Below are 13,855 nucleotides of genomic sequence, written 5' to 3'. Positions count from 1 at the left end.
TTCAATTGAACAAATCTGTAAGTATTCCCACATTTCATTTTTGCTCTTCCAGCAGTAGCTCCAGGTAAGTTAGTTTCTTCATTTAGGGAAATTGGTCTTCTGTGAAGGTTTTCTTGAGGCAGCTTTAGTCTCAGTTGAAATAAATAATTACTCCAAAATTGCAGCCAGCTGATAAAAGATCTGAACTTTTATTGTGTCCTTCAATATAGCCCAGTTAGCTCTGGCCTATCTTTCTGCTTGGTTCCACAAGAGGTCTTGCAGCTTTGTCCTTGGCTTCTGCCTCTGATTTCTTCAGCCTCCAGCCAGCACCAAGTTGGAAGATGCAATGAATCTCTTGCCTCGAAGATAGGGCTTGTGGATAACAAGAGCTCTCTCCGACTCCAAGTAAAACTCTCTCAAGCTCCCAAGAAAAACTCTTTCAAGTAACTCCTCAAGTCACTGCCCAAGCTCCAAGAGCTCCCTCTATATATATGATCTCCCAAAGGTTAACTCTGCCTTCTGGAGGGAGAGGAATTCTGGGTTATCTCCCAGAGTGCTCTCTGGCCCTAAGGGAGGTGTAAATTCGTTGTTTCTCTCTAAATCCTCAACTCTCCCAAACGTGTGAACTCCATTGAGTACTTAGATACTTATGAGCTTTCTAAAGGTGTGAACACAAGCATTGTTTCTATCAGTTCCACTTAGTACCTTGTTTCAAGTTCTGGCCCAAAATATCTCTTTCTAAGATCAAATCAACTCCAATGGCTTAACAGTTTGTAAAGATTCCAACAGTCTTCTGTTTTGTTTTGTTGTGCTTTTATTTTTCCCCAAGAATCATGCCTCTGTTTGAAAAATTCTAGATGCTTTGAAAATCATAATTTACAAAATATCTAACTTATGAGACTATGCTTCCTTTCTTCTTTTTCTACATAAAATCCTAGTCTCAAGTGATACTAAGAGCAAATAAAATTAATTGGATCTTTCTGATAATGTTGCACCCTATTTATATGGAAGCTTGGAGCAAGGTATTTAAAAACATATTGTGGCCATTAATTTTTATAATAACCTTGGGAAACATGGATTATGTTATATCCATTTTGTCAATAAGGAATGTGCAATTATAATCATTTTCCAAAGTGACATGCTGAAGTGATTCCTCTAACAAATGAAATTCTGCTAAAAAAAAATGTATGCTACCTAAGCAAAACTTAAATGGGTCACTGATAGAAACCTTATCATCTTTTTATTTTATGAAGTATACTTTATATTTTACACTACTATTACAAATATTCTGGAGCACCACTCCTTGAGTTCTTCATTTTTCTCCTTCCATATATATAACATTTGGCCTTAATATCAGCAGGGGTAATGTTTCTATCTTTATTTGGTCATATTCTCATCTGTACATTTATCCCCTCTAATTCCACCCAGTTTCAGAGGTAAATCCTAAGCTGATCCTGTACCTTTTCACCATTGGAAAAGGAAAGAAAGGAAAGAAGGAAGAAAAAGGAAGGAAGGATGGAAGAAAGAAAGAAAGAGAAAAAGATACATAGATACATAAATAACCTGATAAAAGAAACCTGGGACAATGCCCCTTCTATAAGGGTGGCAGAGCTCAAATTTGAAAGAAAGGAATCAGGCCAAAAATGATGAGCAAAAAAGAACAAATGTAAAAGGAATCTGGCCATAGAAAGTTATTATGGTGACAATGAATACCAAAACACAAATTCAAAAAGGGCAAAAATGTCAAAAGAAAAAAAAATATGAGCAAAACATTGGAGAAAAATGAGAAAGAGAAAGAATTCATAGAAGAGATCAAAAAATAGATTTAAAATCATATAAGAGAGATAGAAGAAATGTTAGCAAAAGAAATGTGAGTGAAACAAGAGAAGTAAAAAAAAAAAAAATTCAACAGGTTGGAAAAAGAAAACAATTGCTTAAAAATAGAATTGACCTAAAGGAAAAGAAAGCACAAAAGCTAATTGAGCAGGGAAACACCTTAAAAGCTATGAGATGAATAAATCAAACAAATATAAAAGAATGGGAAAAAATGAAAGAAAATGTAAAATACTTCATTGGAAAAACAACTAAATTGGAAAATAGAACCAGGAAAGACAATATCAGAATCACTGGACTACCTGAAAATCAAAATAAAAAGAATGGCCTGAAAGGCATCTTTTAAGAAATTATCAACTCCCTGTTGTCCTGGAACCAGAGGGCAAAATAAGCACTGAGTGAATCCACTGATCACCTCAGGAAAGAGATCCCAAAAATAAAAATTCCATGGAACATTATAACCAAATTGCAGAGCTATTAGGTCAAGAAAAAAATACTACATGTGACCAAGAAAACAAGTCATATATGGGGAAGACACAATCAAGATTACACAGGACTGAAAATGGAGGAGTAAAGGCCAAAACTTAATACCCTCTCCCCAGAATTGCTCCAAATTCCTTTAAATAATGATCCTAAACAAATTTTAGAGCATCAGAACACCCAAAAAATATGAAGTAGAACATATTCCAGTTGAAAGCAAATAAAAAGCTTAGCAGAAAAGATAGGAATCCAGCATGTAGCCCTAGATCCAACCCCACCCCCAGCCTCAGCCAGCCCAATCTCTGAATCAGCCACCAGGACTGAAGGCTTCCAGACTTCTCAGCCCAGAGACCCTACAGAGGACCTAGAAGATCAGCAGAAAAGGTCTGTGGAATCAGAGTGGGAGCCCAATGTGCAGTCCCAGCAGAGGCCAGCCCTAGCTCCAGCTCTAGCTTAGACTCCAACATCACTGAGGTGGACTCTGAATCAGCAGCAGCAGCAGTGCTGGAGGTTTCTAGACCTCTCAACTTGGGGACATCAGGGAGGACTCGGAAGGTCAGTGGAGATTGTGGGGGTCTGGTGTGCAATCCCAGAGAAGCCCTGGTCATCAGAGCCCCAGCCCTGACCAGCATTCTAGATCTTACAATTTACAATGGAGCAGACACACCTAACAGCTCCAGGGCAGAAAAAGAGTACTTTATGGTCTGATTTCTAGAAGGATTTCTGAAAAAAGCTGAGCAAAACCTCTGAAGCTTGGGACAATGCACCCTCAACCCTGGAAACAGAGCCCTACTTTAGTAAAGAGTTAAAATTAGAATAATAGGTAGGAAAATTAACAGAAAACAGAAAAAGTTTCTGACTATTGAAAATTATTATGACAAGAAGGATCAAAACATATACTCTGAAGATGGTAACAATGTGGAAATTTCTACGTCCAAAGTCTTCAAGAAAAATAAGAATTGGACTCAGGCTATAGAAAAGCTCAAAAGGGACTTTGAAAATCAAGTAAAAGACAGAAAAGTAAATTTAGGGAAAAAATTGAGAGAGGTGCAAAAGAAAATATAAAAAATTAATGAGGAGAAGAATGTCTTCAAAAGCAAAATTGGCCAATTGAGAAAGATGGTATGAAAGTTCACTGAAGAAAATAATTCATTACAAAATACAATTGAGCAACTGGAAGCTAATGCCTTTCTCAGAAATCAAGATACAAGTAAAACCAAAAAATAGGGGGAAAAGTGAATATCTCATTGGAAAAACAAATGATATGGAAGATAGATCCAGAAGAGATTAATTTAAAAATTATTGGTCTACCTAAAAGTCATTACAAAAAAAGAGCCTCGATATCATCTTTCAAGAAATTATCAAGGAAAATTTTATTGATATTTTAAAACATGAGGGTAAAATAAAATGGAAAGAATCAACAAATTACCTCCTGGAAAAAATCCTCCCCTTCCCCCCCCCCCCCCCCAAAAAAAAAAAAAAAACTTCCAGGAATATTATAGCTAAATTTTGGAACTCCCAGGTTAAGGAAAAAAATTATTGCAAGCATCCAGAAAGAAACAATATAAGTATGCTGGAGCCACAGTCAGGATGACACAAGATCTAGCAGCTTCTACATTAAAGGACCAAAGAGCTTGGAATAATATTCAAGAGAGCAATGGAGCTAGGATTGCAATCAAGAATCACCTACTCAAGAAAGCTGAATAATCCTTCAGAGGAAAAGGTGGTCATTCAGTGAAACAGGATTTTCAAGCATTTGTGATGTGTAAGGATCCTTTAAATGGGCGACCACAGTGCAACAGGAGATTTGAATGGCCTGAACTTACTCTGTGGGTAAGACTGCCCCTTGGGTGGGATCCTGTCCATAATTTAATGAGAGAAAGCTCTCTCTCTGATTGGCTGTGTGTGTGACCTCATAGACTCTCTATAAGCCTACTGCCGACAGCAAATTTCTCTCTTTCTCCTGGGGTAGCCCAGCCAAGTGGATGGCTAGCCAAGAGAGATAAGGAAGTTGATAGTGAACACGTGGGTCTTTGGACTAGGTGTTCACTAGGGACTTAACATATCAAGGCTTTATGTGAGTAGGTATAATAAAGGCTTTAAATTTGCACGTGGCTGGCTGTCCTTGAGCCCGCTATTGGTTATTAAACTATGATTCAAGAAATCATGGCCAGAGGCCTCTGAAGGCCTCAGTGGAGGCGAGTTGGTAGAATTAGTTGACACTGCAAAGGTCAGTGTCCAGAGGTACTCTGAGGGCCTAGGAATCAGAGACTGGTAATAGTAATTGATAAGAGTAATAATAAAGGATAAGAGCATGTTACAGTGATGAAAAGACCATAGCTGAATGGAAAATTTGATTTTCAGATACAAGACTTTGGAGAAAAATAAGGAGATAATTAGGAAGTCTTATCATAAGGGACTTAGTAAAGCTTATTTGCTTACATTCCTACATGAAAGGATGCTATTTGTTAACTCAGAGTATTCTCATTATTATGGCAGTTAGATGGAGTATATATAGACAGAGGACATGGATTCTTTTTTTTTTTTTAATGATGAAATTAAGGAGTGATAGGGGAATATACTGGCAGAAAAGGAAAGGAAGAAGTGGAATGGTGCAAATTATCTGCCCTGAAAAGAGGCAAGAAAAAAGCTTTTATTGTGGAGAAGAAGAGGAGAGGATGAGTGAGTAAACCTTAATCTCATCAGAATTGGCTCAAATAGGAAATAACATATTTACTTAATAGGTGTATAGAAATTATCTTATCCTGAAGGAAAATAGAAGGGAATGCAATAAGGGAAGGGTGGGTAGGTGATAAAAGAAGAGGGCAATTTGGAAGAGAGTGTTGTCTTTTTTTTTTTTTTTTTTTTTTTGAGGCAATTGGAATTAAGTGACTTGCCCAGGTCACATAGCTAGGAAGTATTAAGTGTCTGAGAACAGATTTGAACTCAGGTCTTCCTGACTTTAGGGCTGGTGCTCTATCCATTGTACCACCTAACTGCCCCAAAAGAGAATATTGTCAGTAGCAAAACATTTTTGAGGAGGAGTGAGAAAGAATAAATAGGGGAAAATATAATTAGCAATAGTATTGTAAAAAAATTGTCCAAAGCAAGTTTCTCTGATGGAATATTATTCTCTGGGAAATGATGATCAGGACATTCTCAGGGAAAAAAAAAAAAAAAAACAAACAAACTTGAAAAGTCCTTCATGAACAAAATGAAATATATTATAAACAAATAGCAATGTTCTAGGATGCCCAGCTGTAAATAACTTTTGTATTCTCAGTAGTACAATCATCCACAGCTACTCTGAAGAATTTATGAAAAAAAATTATATTCTTACCCAAGAAGGACCTGATTGAGTCTGAATACAGATCGAAGCATTCTTTATCTCTTTCTTTTTATTTTAACTTAATTTTTCTTGAAGGTTATTATTAGAATGGGAGATTTATGTTTTCTTTCACAACTTTTACAGAAATGGTTTACATAACTTCACATGTTATCTTAATTGTGGGTGGGGATAAGGAATAGAACCTAGAACTCAAATTTCTTAAAAACAAATGAAAAAATGTTTTGAATGTAACTGTGAGAAAAATATTAAATAAAAATGTCAAAAAATAAAATAAAATACATATGAAAATTTAAAAAAATCAATGTAAAAAATTATGCAGGACTTGGCAGCTACAACATTAAAAGATTTAAGATCATGGAACATAATATACTGGAAGGAGGGAAGCTTGGACTACAACCAATAATCACTTGCCCAGCAAAATTATTTATATTATATTAAGGGGGGAAATAGTCATTCAATTAAATAGAAGGATTTCAAATTTTCACAAGAAGACTAAAATTAAATTTAAAAAAATTTAATCTCCAATATGAAGATTCATGAGAAGCCTAAAACAGTGAAGGGGGGAAAGAAAGAATAATAGAGCTAAACTACTTACATCTTAACCTGGGAATGGCATAAACATAATTAAGAGATGAGAAAGGAATATACAGTGTGAAAAGGAAAGGAGAGGTAGAATTTCACATGAAGAGGTCTGAAAAACCTATTATAATGGAGGGAAAGATGGGAAAGTGGGCAATGGCATTGCTTGAACCCTAGTCTAATCAGTATTGGATCAAAGAGGGAATGATATGAATAATCAGTTGTCTGACAGGGATGGAGGAGAGAACTAACAAAAAGGAAAAGAGGTGGTGGATTACTAGTCAATGACCACAGTAACCAGTGTTTAATAAATCCAAAGACTCAATCTTTTTTGTATAAGAACTCTATTTAACAAAAAACTCCCAGAAGAACTCGAAAATAATAGGATATCAATTAGATAAGGGCCAACATCTTATACCATATACCAAAATAAGATAAAAACAGGTGTATGATTTAGACATAAATGAACATATTTTAGGATAAATAAGCATATGATCATAAGCAAATTAGAGGAGTAAGGAATACTCTGTCTGTCAGATCTATGGCAATAGGAAGAATTCATGACCAAATAAGAAATAGAGAACATCACAATATATAAAATCAGCAATTTTGATTATATTAAATCAAAAATGATTTGTACAAAGAAAACCAAAGCTAACAAGACCAGACAGAACAGAAAGCTGGAAAACAACCTTTACAGAAAGTTTCTCTGATAAAGACCTCTTGCAAATGTATAAAGAACTGAATTGCAAAGAATATGTCATTCCTCAACTAATAAATGGTCAAAATATATGAAGAGGCAGTTTTTAGAAGAAGAAATCAAAACTATATGAATATGGAATACTCTAAATCCCCTTTGATTAGAAAAACATGAATTAAAACAACTCTGAGATAGCATTTCACATCTATCAGAGTGACTAATATGATAAAAAAAATGATAAATGTTGGAATGGATGTTGAGAAAGTCCATATACTAATGTGCTGTTGGAATTGTGAACTGATTCAAATGTTCTGGAGAATAATTTGAAACTACATCCAAAGAGCAACCAAATTGTGTGTACTTGTTGATCCAATAATATCACTGCTAGGTCTATATCCAAACAGAGGTGTATATGAGTGTGTATTGAAGACACAGAGAGAAAGAGAGAGAGAGAGAGAGAGAGAGAGAGAGAGAGAGAGAGAGAGAGAGAGAGAGAGAGATAGAGACAGAGAGACAGACACATAAGGATTTATATGTGAAAAAAATATTTATAGTAGCCCTTTTTTATCACAAAATATTGAAAACTGAGGGGAAACTCACTAGTTGGGGATGGCTGAACAAGCTATGGTATATGAATGGAATAAAACACTGTTGTGCAATAAGATTTCAGAAAAATTTGGAAAGATTTATACAAACTGATGCAAAGTAAAATGAGCAGAATCTGGAAAACATTGTGTGATGATCAACTATGAATGGTCCAGTAATCTCAGGAACACAATGATCCAAGAAAAGTACAGAGTCACTAAAAATAATATCCACATGCAGATAAGGAATTAATGGACTCTTAATGCAAATTGAAGTTCTTTTGTCACTTACTTTAGTCTTTTTCTTGTTTTTTTTTTTATTTTGATCTGTGTTATAATATGGAAATATTTTATATGATAGCACATGCATAATCTAAATCAAATTGCCTATTATTTTCAAAAGAAAGGAGTGAAATGAAAGGAGAAAAATTTGGAACTCAAAATCTTGTCAAAGTGAATACTAAAAGCTGTCTTGACAAGCAATTGACAACAAAGAAAAAAAAAACAAAAACAAAACCAATAAACTTCTCTTGTTACTTACTTCATCCTTTAACTCTTTGGTTTCTGTTTATACCACTATACAACAAAGATCATTCTTAAATTTTCTACTACAGTGCCAGTATCTTTCTCTTATTTTTGTTCTTCTTACTATTTTCGTTATATATGTCATGGTTGGTCACACCAGCTGTCATAAAACTTTCATCTATCCTAACTTCTCTGACATTCTATTAAAACTCATCTCTTGTTAAAATTCTCACAAGGTGCTAAATCAGTTATCTAATTTAGCATGCTATTTAACAGTTCTCTAGTTCACTAATGTACTTAGTACTTATTAGAGTTCTACAAGATTCACACCTTTAAAAGAGCATATATAAGCAAAGAACCTCAATTAGGATTCAGTCTGAGACATTCAGAAGTCATAGAGGACAGAAGCCCACTAGAAGCTCTGAGCCTCAGCCAGGATTCAGTCGAGGAGATTCACAAGCCAGAAAAGGCAGCTTAAGCTCCCTGAACCAAGGAGAGAAATAGGTCTCTAAGAAAGCTAACAGGGCCCAAGGAAGGACAAGATTTGGATGGAGAGAATGAAGGATTTGGACTTTATCTCCTGGTTGCAGTTGAGGTGATTATTACACTAAACTGAAATGCAGGCTGCCTCCAGAAACCCCCCAAGGAACCTGATCCCAGAGAATATTACATATTAGAGAAGAATACTACATTTTGGTGCCCAAATGTGGGACAGACACGATCCTGATCTCAGTGGAAAAGCCTCTGATCCTGATTCCAATGGAAAAGTCTCCTCGACCCAGAAATTAGGGTGAGTAAAACAAGGAAACTTTGTTAAAGAGCTAAAGTAGAATTTCAGCTAAAATGGGACAGATATTTAGAAAACAGCCTTCTTTTCCAGTTCAAGGAAAATGTGTAGAGAGCATTGTCAAAGTTATGAAAAGCCAAGGTTTGATTATAATTTGGGAGCAGATCACTGAACTTTTAGAAACTGTACAGTACACATCTCCTTGGTTCTCTAAGGAAAAAAGAATTAGATCTAGAGGAGTAGAAATTAGTAGGAGAGCAACTATATCAATTATACAATGAAAATGGACCTGACTCAATTTCCAAAGATACACTTAATACATATAATTTAATACAACTGGCTTTAGGAAATTATATGTGTTAGAATAAGGAAAAAGAAGAAAGAGCAGAAGGGGGAGATGCCAACTAAACTAGGTGAAAAGGATGAAGAATCAGATAAGAATGGAGTTAAGTACAATTCTGAGTGTGGCACTTCACAACAGGAGCATTTCCCATCCCCTGACCTATTTCCCTCAATTAACCCTTCATGGGTAGAGGAAGAAGGAGGAGGGGGAGAGGCAGTGACACAAACAGAACCACCTATTAAGCAACCTATGACAAGATTACAAAAGGCATTGGTCAAGGCTTAGAGAGAAGGACAGGATATATCTGATTTAAAAATAAATGCATACTCTGTGATTGAAGAGCTTGACCTTTCAGGTAAACAAAGGAGAAGATACACTCCTTTTGATCTGGAAAAAATTAAGGATTTGAAAAAAGACTACACTCTTTATGGAGCAACATCGTCTTATGTTAAGATGTTACTAGATAGTTTGGCTTATGAAATCTTAACCCCTAGTGATTGGAAATCCATAGCAAGGACATGTTTAGAACTTGGACAAAACTTGTTGTGGCTTTTGGAATATCATGAATTATGTAGGATTCAAGCCCAACAAAACAGGCAAACAGGAGTTAATATACAAATCACTTTTGACCAACTAATGGGTGAAAGTCAGTATGGAGAGAATTCAGAATAGATTAATTACCCCACAACAGTTTATGAACAGATCACTGCTGCTGCAACAAAAGCTTGGGATTCTCTCCCAGAGAAAAATGGACCTTCACAAAAATAGAGCAAGGCCCCAATGAACCCTTTGCGAATTTTGTGGGATGTTTGCAAACAGCTGTCACAAGAACCATTGGAGAAAATTCAGCTACAGAAATAATGACCAGACATCTGGTGAAGGAAAATGCTAATGAGATTTGCAAAAGAATTATATGGGGACTATACAAAGATGCTCCTTTAGAGGAGATCATAAGACACTGTGCGACAGTGGGCACAAACGCTTATTATACCCAGACTATGAGGAACATGGGAAGTCTGGGACCCTCTTGGCAAGGGACTTCTAGAGAAAATTGTCAATGTTTTCAGTGTGGAAAACTAGGACATTTGAGAGTTAGTGTAGGTACAGAGATAGAGTGAGAGGACAGGGTGAGAGAATAAAACCCAAAACCCTATGTCCAAAATGCCACAAGGGCTTCTACTGGGCCTCAGAATGTAGATTGACCCAAGGAAATGAGAGACAGAGCCCAGCTCCAAGATATCATACAAAAGACAGGTGGGGCATAATGACAGCTGAGGTTACACCCAGAGAGTCTTTAGAAGATCTGGACTCTGATGTGATCAATCCGCTGAAAAGTAACCACTTGGCAGAAAGAGATTACATGATCAGTCAGCCAAAAAGCAATCAGATGGCAGAAATGGATTACAATTGGGGAGAATACAGGCTTTTTAAACCAACAGGGCAGTGTCCAGTGCATTTTTTATTGGAATGTTGTTTTTTTTTTAATTAAAGCTTTTTTAAAAATTTTCAAAACATATGCATAGATAATTTTCAGCATTCACTCTTGTGTTGCAAATTTTTACCCCTCCCTTCCTCCTACCCCCTCTACTGGATGGCAAGTATTCCAATATATGTTAAACATACAATTCTTCTATCCATACTTCTGCAATTATCATTCTGCATGAAAAAATTATATCAAAAAGGAAAAAATGAAAAATAAAACAAAATGCAAGCAAACAACAAAAAAGTGAAAATACTATATAGTGATCTACACTCAGTGCCCACAGTCCTCTCTCTGGGTGCAGATGGCTCTTTTAATTACAAAACCATTAAAAATGGCCTGAATCATCTTACTGTTTAAAAGAGCCACATCCATCAGAAATGATCATTATATAATCTTGCTGTTGCCATGTATAATGATCTCTTGGTTCTACTTACTAAACTCAGCATCAGTTCATGTAAGTTTGTCCAGGCCACTTTGAAATCATCTTCCCGATGATTTCTTATAGAACAATAATGTTCCATAACATCCATATACCATAATTTAGTTAGCCATTCTCCAACAGATGGACATCTACTCAGTTTCCAGTTTCTAGTCACTATAAAAAGGGCTGCTACAAATGCTTTGGCACATCTGGGTCCAAGTTCCACATTTATTCTGGGGTTCAGGAGCTCCTTATTTGCATTTTGTAGTTGCAGTGGATGTCTCACAGCAGCTAGTTGGCTGATCCAGTGTTTCTGAAACAGGACAGAGTAGCCAACACTCCTCTATTTTGACTAAAAGCCTCTAGGTATATTTCCCTACGACTTGGGACACCAGACCACTCTAGGTCCCTGTGCTGCACCTGTACTTGGCTGCTCCCCCTTCCTTCCCTCAGCCTGATTGAAACAAATGTTTTCTAAAGTTTTTCCAAGATATCTTCTGCTGGAAATTTGTTACACTCCAAATATTCATGTGTTCTTTCACTCCAAAATCAGTTCAGAGGCTTGATCTGGTGTTTCTCTGAAGGAAGCCAGAAAGAGCTCAGACAAAGAAATGTCTACACTCTGCCATCTTGCTTCTGCTCCCCCTCCCCATGAAGCTTTTATTTCCTAAAGATCATTTTTTTTTCATCCTTGATACACCCTGCTTTTTCAGCTTCTGTGATACTCTTCTCTCTTGGTTCTCTTTATATAATTACAACTCTGACTCCATTCATTTTATTAACCTCCACCTCCCAAATGCCAGGAATTGTTTATTTCTTCATTTCTCTCTAACTTCTCTCTGTGTGTCTATCTCTGTTTCCCTGCCTCTGTCTCTTTTTGTCCTGTCTCTCTTTGTCTCTGTGTCTCTCTTTCTCTTTCATATTGCCAACTTTCATAATCTCAATATCTCTCTAAATGACACCTATAATCTATAAATTCACATCTAATTGGTATTAAAAAACTTGTCATATCAAGAGCTTCTTGATGGACATATTTACTGAGACTTAATACTTAACTAAGAAAACATTTGTTTTCTCTCAACCCACTCCTCCAAAATTATTTTTTTTCCTTTTGAGATGAATGCCATGCATGCAATTATCTTGGTTTACAAACTCTTTCCTCTTCTGTTTCTTTTAAGTTGTCATTTGTCATTTTACCCAGGTTACATCCAAATCACCTATTGTCCTACTGAAAGGACTTCCATCCTAGTTTAGATATTAAGCTTGATTAAACAATTAGAATAGTCTCTTAATTAGTTTCTTGTTTTTAACTTCTTCCAATTTCAATTCATCTTCTGTCAAGTTTCTAAATTAATATTTGTAAGAGGTAAGTTTGAAACCATACCATTCTTCATTGATTACTCTGCATTTCTAGGATAGAAGCAAACTTTTCAGACTAGAATATGAATGTTTTAACAATCTGGCTCCAATTATTTAATATCCCACCTTTTTACACATCTATGGTCTAAGCAAACTGGTCTATCAACTTTTTTCAACTGAAAAATTATAGTTAGGTATCTATCTGCCAAGGGAAAATCAGAAACTTTATGAGCAAAACTACAAAACACTTTCCACACAAATTAAGTCTGATCTAACCAACTGGAAAAATATTAAATGCTCTTGGAATGGGTGAGCAAATATAATAAAGATGACAATACTACCTAAACTAATCTATTTATTTTGCTCTATACCAATCAGACTCCCAAAAAAACTATTTTGATGACCTAGAAAAAATAACAACCAAGTTCATATGGAAAAACAAAAGGTCAAGAATTTCAAGGGAATTAATGAAAAAAAAAAAATGAAGGTGGCCTAGCTGCACCAGATCTAAAATTATATTATAAAGCAGCAGTTATAAAACCATCTAGTATTGGCTAAGAAATAGACTAGTTGATCAATGGAATAGGTTAGGTTCAAAGGACAAAACAGCCAATAACTTTAATAATCTAGTATTTGACAAACCCAAAGACCTTGGTTTTTGGGATAAGAATGCATTATTTGACAAAAATTGCTGGGAAAATTGGAAATTAGTATGGCAGAAACTAGGCATTGACTCACACTTAACACTGTACACCAAGATAAGGTCAAAATGGGTTCATGACCTAGGCATAAAGAATGAGATTATAAATAAATTGGAAGAGCATAGGATAGTTTACCTCTCAGACCTGTGGAAGAGGAAGGAATTTATGACTAAAGAAGAACTAGAGATCATTATTGAACAAAATAGAAAATTTTGATTATATCAAATTGAAAAGTTTTTGTATAAACAAAACCAATGCAGACAAGATTAGAAGGGAAGCAATAAACTGGGAAAACATTTTTATAGTCAAAGATTCTGAAAAAGGCCTCATTTCCAAAATATATAGAGAATTGACTCTTAATTTATAAGAAATCAAGCTATTCTCCAATTGATAAATGGTCAAAGAACAGACAATTCTCAGATGAAGAAATTAAAACTATTTCTAGCCATATGAAAATATGCTCCAAATCATTATTAATCAGAGAAATGCAAATTAAGACAACTCTGAGATACCACTACACACCTGTCAGATTGACTAGAACGACAGGGAAAGGTAATGCGGAATGTTGGAAGGGATGTGGGAAAACAGGGATACTGATACATTGTTGGTGGAATTGTGAACACATCCAGCCATTCTGGAGAATGACTTGGAACTATGCTCAAAAAGTTATCAAACTGTGCATACCCTTTGATCCAGCAGTGTTTCTACTGGGCTTATATCCCAAAGAGATAC

This window comes from Sarcophilus harrisii, chromosome 3 (genome assembly GCF_902635505.1).
Source record: "Sarcophilus harrisii chromosome 3, mSarHar1.11, whole genome shotgun sequence".
NCBI classification, from domain to species: Eukaryota; Metazoa; Chordata; class Mammalia; order Dasyuromorphia; family Dasyuridae; genus Sarcophilus; species Sarcophilus harrisii.
Note: the sequence above shows the minus strand (reverse complement) of the source record.